Genomic DNA, 6,222 nt, shown 5'->3' with positions numbered 1-6,222 from the left:
TTCTCCTGCTCCTTGGATGCTGCCTGACCTGCTGCGCTTTTCCAGCAACACATTTTTCAGGAATAACGAGTTAGACCTGTACATAAGCAAATTCTCCATTGGACAATGAGCAGTTGATTATTCTATTCCATAATATTGTTATGAACCCAGCTGATGCTATTACTGGTTACAACAAATCACATTGTCGAAAAATCAAAGGTCATCCATTTTAATCGGAAAACAGAAATGCCAAGTACTTCTTAAATCACGACAGTTTGGAAACTGTAGATGTCCAAAGGGTTTAATTGGATGCACTAGCTTTCGGAGCACTGCTCCTTCATCACCTGACATTTAGTTTTGTACACCCCAGTCCAACACCGGCATCTCCAAATCATGTCCGAAGGGAACACAGTTGTCTTTGTCTAAAACATTGAAGTCTAATGTGAACGTGCAGTAAGGAATTATGAAGGCAATATGTTGACCTGTATTTTGCAAGAAGATTTGAGTTCATGAGTAAAAAAGTTTTGCTGCAATTGTACAGAGCAACTGAAGTATTGGGTTGAATTTTACTAGGAATCAGCTAGATGTCAGTTTTGTTGAGTTTCATGGAGGGTTTTTTTTGGCTTCTCACACTGTTGTCCCAAAGTGACCTCATTAACTAGGTTTCATATTGGACCCGAGTTCAATTCCCGCCTCAGGCGACTGACTGTGTGGAGTTTGCACATTCTCCCCGTGTCTGCGTGGGTTTCCTCCGGGTGTTCCAGTTTCCTCCCACAGTCCAAAAATGTGCAGGTTAGGTGAATTGGCTATGCTAAATTGCCCGTAGTGTTAGTTGAAGGGATAAATGTAGGGGAATGGGTCTGGACGGGTTGTGCATCGGTGGGTCAGTGTGGACTTGTTGGGCCGAAGGGCCTGTTTCCACACTGTAAGTAATCTAATCAAATCTGAAAATATCCCTGAAGTGTCCCTCTGATCTGATGCTAGCCTGATTCGCCCACTCAGCACAGATGAAAGCATTGACCACTTCCAGGATACCCCAGGACTTTCACCCAGCCATGGACTGGTCAAGCATTGGCAATCCGAAATTGCCATTTACTGTCAAAAGAGTGGCACAGCAGCTACAAACCAATGCATCTCACTGGATATAAGTGGCATGGCTGACACTTCCTTGCACATACATGTGCATGTTCCAACAGCAATCGCTGTTTAAGAACTGCCTCAGAGATTACCTGTCTCTAACCATATCCTATCTTACAACCATCTATAAACCACTGCTACTCTTTCTGTAGTGCCCGCTGTAGCCCAGTGTCTTAACATTATTTAGTGAGGAATTGCCACGTTCAGAGAAAACTTCAAGCAGTTCAAAATGTTCAGCAACACCAAAAGTGAACAGAAATCAGACAAACAAAATTTGCATTTGCCTGTGGGGATAGAAATGAACTGTCTGGATGGTGAGCATTAATAATTTTACAATGCATGAGCAATCTCTGCACTCAGCTCATCTACTGGAAGAGGAATTGAAGAGTGTCATGTTGGAAAAGCAAAGCCGGTCAGGCTGCTTCCAAGGAGCAGGACATTTGACATTTTGAGTATAAGCCCTTTATCCTACTGGAAGCAGAAGTCAATTATGTTTTGTCCGGCTTGTCATGCCCAAACCTGCTGTAAGGTGATTTTTCTCTTGCTCAATGGAAAGATTGGTCCTGAATTCCCAGCTCAAACGCTCCATCACATCCTCTCGTTGCCTGCTCCAGTTGTACAGAACACAGAGTGCTGGGATTGTCCAGCCCACGCATTCCAAAGTACATTGCGAAGGCTGACCCTGACTGTTCCAAGCAACAGGATCCATCTTCAGGAGGTCTATCATTTGCTCCGTGATGGTCCTTCACCAGCAATGGGCCATCTGTCTCAGTCAGTGGGTTAAGCCATCACTCATGCTTGCAGACAGTAGACCTTGTCTCCCAGTAGCCAGCCTTGATAGCATACTGTTCCCTCAAACACAGCAGAAATGTGAGCCTTGTCAAGAATAGAGACAGTATGGCAGATTCCAGCATACTGGACACAAATGCCAAAGAAGTGATAGTGATGATCATTATTCACTTTCACATTGAGGATTGGAACTATTCTCTACTAATAAACTGACAGCACTGACCTCGTCAAGATGAATCAGTCTGATTTGGCACAAATGGAATCAGTCACATTTGTAGATTGAAGATTAGGAGATCCCTCACAGATCCCTAGCAGCCCTTTGGAAGGGGCCAGTCATGTTGACAGCCACTGGATTAGGATGGCCACCCATTCCTTCATGTCACAGGTCCCGCTCCAGCAGTTGGCATTATTCAGTGACAATGCCCCAGGACATACCCATACATATATTTGTGCTAACACTGCGTGTCGATCATCCAGAGGAAATGACATTGAGAACACAGTCACTGGTCCAATCGTGCCTCCAATACATACTGAAGTGGCTTTAGCTGTGACCTCTTCGTACGGAGACTGTTCAGCATCAGCTGGAAGTTGCTGATGGTGCTGAACTTGCTGACATTGATCAATTTCTGCAAACTGATAACAGTTAGGAATATGGAGAGAATGTCTGGGAAAATAGCATTGAGGAGGGGATCAGCCTTGTCCTAGAATAATAGGGTAGGTTTGATGGGCTGAACAGAGTCAAGAGTGTTGTGCTGGAAGAGCACAGCAGCATCTGAGGAGCAGGAAAATTGACATTTTGGGCAAAAGCCCTTCATCAGGAATGAGGTAGGGAGACTCTGGAGTGGAGAGATAAATGGGAGGGGGTGGGGCTGGGGAGAAGGTAACCAAGAGTATAATATGTGGATGTGGGTGGGGATGAAGGTGATAGGTCGGAGAGGAGGGTGGAACGGATAGGTGCAAGGACAGATGGGACAAATCATGAAGATGGTGCTGAGCTGGAAGGTTGGATCTGCGGTAAGGTGGGGGGAGGGGAAATGAGGAAACTGGTGAAGTCCACATTGATGCTCTGGGTATGAAGGGTCTCCAGGCAAAAGATGAGTCGCTCTTCCTCCAGGTGTCGGGTGGTGAGGGAGTGATGATGGAAGAGGTCCAGAACCTGCATGTCTTTGGAGAAGTGGGAGGGGAGTTGAACTGTTTAGCCATGGGGCGGTGGGGTTGGTTGGTGAGGATGTTCCAGAGATGTTCTCTGAAGTGCTCTATAAGTAGGCATCCTATCTCCCCAATGTAGAGGAGACTGCATCGGGAGCAACAGATACTGTGTGGAAGTACAGGTGAAACTGTGATGGATGTGGAAAGGGTGGGGAGGGAAATATATCTCCGGTGGTGGGGTCTGTTTGTAGGTGGCGAAAATGGTAGAGGATGATGTAATGTATGCAGAGGTTGGTGGGGTGGAAGGTGAGGATCGGGGGCTTCTGCCCTTGTTGGAGGGGTGGGGTTCGAGGGCGGAGGTGCAAGACATGGATGAGATGTGCTGGAGAGCATTATCAACCACGGGGAAGGGGAAATTGCAGTCTTTAAAGAAGGAGGCCATCTGGTGTGTTTTGTGGTGGAACTGGTCCTCCCGGGAGCAGATGCGGCAGAGGCAGAGGAATTGCGAATTGATGGACTGAACACCCTACGTCTACTAAACTGTTTTCTATGACTCATGCAGTCAAAATCAATAATCACTCTGCTAGAATTCAAAAGGTGTGCACAATAATTGAAAGATTTGAAACTTACTGAGAACTTCTCATGGAGTTTTACAACGATTAGGCATCTTAAAGTGCAATATGTTTGAACATCACACAGAAAAATAATCTTTACATAGTCCTAGGACATGATTTGTTAGAAATCAATGTTAAAGACAAAGTTAGATTTTACAGGCAATTCACCCTAAATTTGGGAGAGGAGCATTGCAGTTTGAAAGCAGGTAGATATGGTGAAACTGATAATAAGCTCCGTACTCTGTGTTTTTAATCAATATTCAGTGCTGCTGGCTGCCTCACTGCTAGATCATTGAAAAGATGAACATCTTAACTTCATTCGTGGTGTCCAATCTTTAATCATTTATTGGAGAATCCTTCTCACGCAAGACTCTTAAAGGTCAATAATAGAGAGATTTCAAGTTTGGTGTTAAAATTGACCAGGTTGGGGATCTAAGATGGCGGTGATCTGAGAAGATCACACTGCAGAGCTTCGCATCGCAGCAGGAGCAGGATGGTCCTTTCACCCACCCAACACAGGTCATCAGGATTTCTTGGGGCGTTGGAAAGATTGTGCAGACCCAAGAAACATTTAAAAATTGACTTACCTGTATTTTCAGTTGTCCAGAAATGCCTAAAAAGGGAGGAGGAGCATCTGAGACCGGGCCTGCAGCTCAGCTTACAGCAGCCTCAGAGCAGATTACTCTCCAGGATCTGGTGAACCAGCTCTCGAAATCTCGTGAGATGTTGGGGAAACAGATTGAAGAGAAGCTGGCTCCAGTCTCTCTCATGCTGCAGAAGCATGAGCAGCAGCTGGGAGACCTGGAGAAAAGGACGGATGAGGTGGAGCACAGGGTCACAGTGGTGGAAGCTGATGCCAGTTCATTCAAGGAAGAGATCCAAGCCCTGAAGACACAGGTTCATAATTTGCGTGACCAAGTGGATAATCTTGAAAACAGGGGCAGGAGAAAAAACATTCGGATCATCGGTCTGCCTGAGGGTAAGGAAGGTGAGCGGCCTATGGAATTTGTTGAAGATAGGCTTCCGAAATTCCTTGACTTGGAGACTGGCATGAGAGGATTGAAGATAGAGAGGGCTCACCGGATCGCAGCGCGGAAGTCGGGTCTGGGTCAACACCCTTGTCCTTTCCTGGTGCGGTTCCATCATTACCGGGATAAGGAGAGTGTCATGGAGGCTTCCAGACTCCAGGGGAAGGATCCAAAGGCCCTAATTTATGAGGGGTTTAAGATCATGTTTTTTCAGGACTTTTCAGTGGCGGTGATCCAGAAACGAAAATCGTATGATGGTGTCAAGAGAAGATTGAAGGAGCTTGGGATTCAGTACTCCCTGAGATATCCGGCAGTGCTTCGGATCACCTTAGGTAGATCCATGCATCTCTCTGACACATCGGAGAAGGCAAGAGACTTTGTGGACAAACTAACCTAAGTTAAACAATTGTAGTATGTATAAATATTGTTGCTTGGGTATGCGTTTATCATTCTGTAAAATGCTCCGGTTGGAGCATTGTTTTTCCCCTTTTTTTTTCCTCTATTGATAATAATTTGGTTCAAACTATGTCTGGCGGTGGTTAAGATGTGCATTTTAAATTTCTAAGTTAGGACATACCAAAGGATGGGTGGGGTATTTATTCCCCTTTTTTTTTTGAAAGAATTTTTTTTATTCATATTGATATTCTATGGGGTGTTTATTCTTTTTAGCTTGTGCTTGCGATGCAGCTCTAGCTGGGAGAAGTGAAGGTGGTTGAGATGGTTATTTATGGGCAGTTCGGGACGGGTAGTTGCCCCCTCCGGGCAGGGGGTGAGTTCCCCTACTCAGCGCTATTGGTGCTTTAAATGTTAGTTTGTTTTATAGTTTTTGTTGTTTTTTATTTTTAATAATTTTGTATGTTTGGTAAATGTAGTGGTTTTAGTTTATGTAGTTTTTATATTTGGTGGACCATGCGACACTAAGGCTCAACAATTTGTGGTTCGGGTTCCTCCTTTCTGGAATTTAAATGTAATTGCAGAAGATTATGGCTAATGATTTGATTAAATGGTGTCCCTGGAATATCAAGGGAAGTCACTCACCAATTAAGAGGAAGAAGGTACTCTTGAGTCTTAGAAAGGAGAAGGTGGATATTGCTTTGTTACAGGAGACACATTTGGCTGACAAGGAGCATCTGAAATTACAGCAGAATGGCTTTGACTGAGTTTATTTTTCATCATTTAATACCAGAAGTAGAGGAGAGGCTATATTGGTAAGGAAAAGTCTCTCATTTAAATTGTTGGAATGTGTTAAAGACACATACAGGAGGTTTGTAATTCTTAAAGCCTTGATAAATGGGGAAGAATATGGCATTTTAAATGTTTATTGTCCCCCAGCTCATCCTCTTAAATTCTTGGTAGATGCTTTTTCTAAACTGATAACTCTCAAGTCTCAGCACATCATTATAGGGGGAGATTTTAACTGCCTCATGGACCAGTAGACAGGTTGCCTAAAGGTCCCTCGATACCCTCTGCACAAACCAAACAGTTATTGGGTTTGTGTGGGGAATTAGGATTGGTGGACATCTGGA

This window comes from Chiloscyllium plagiosum, chromosome 9 (assembly GCF_004010195.1).
Source record: "Chiloscyllium plagiosum isolate BGI_BamShark_2017 chromosome 9, ASM401019v2, whole genome shotgun sequence".
NCBI classification, from domain to species: Eukaryota; Metazoa; Chordata; class Chondrichthyes; order Orectolobiformes; family Hemiscylliidae; genus Chiloscyllium; species Chiloscyllium plagiosum.
This window is presented reverse-complemented; position numbering follows the sequence as displayed.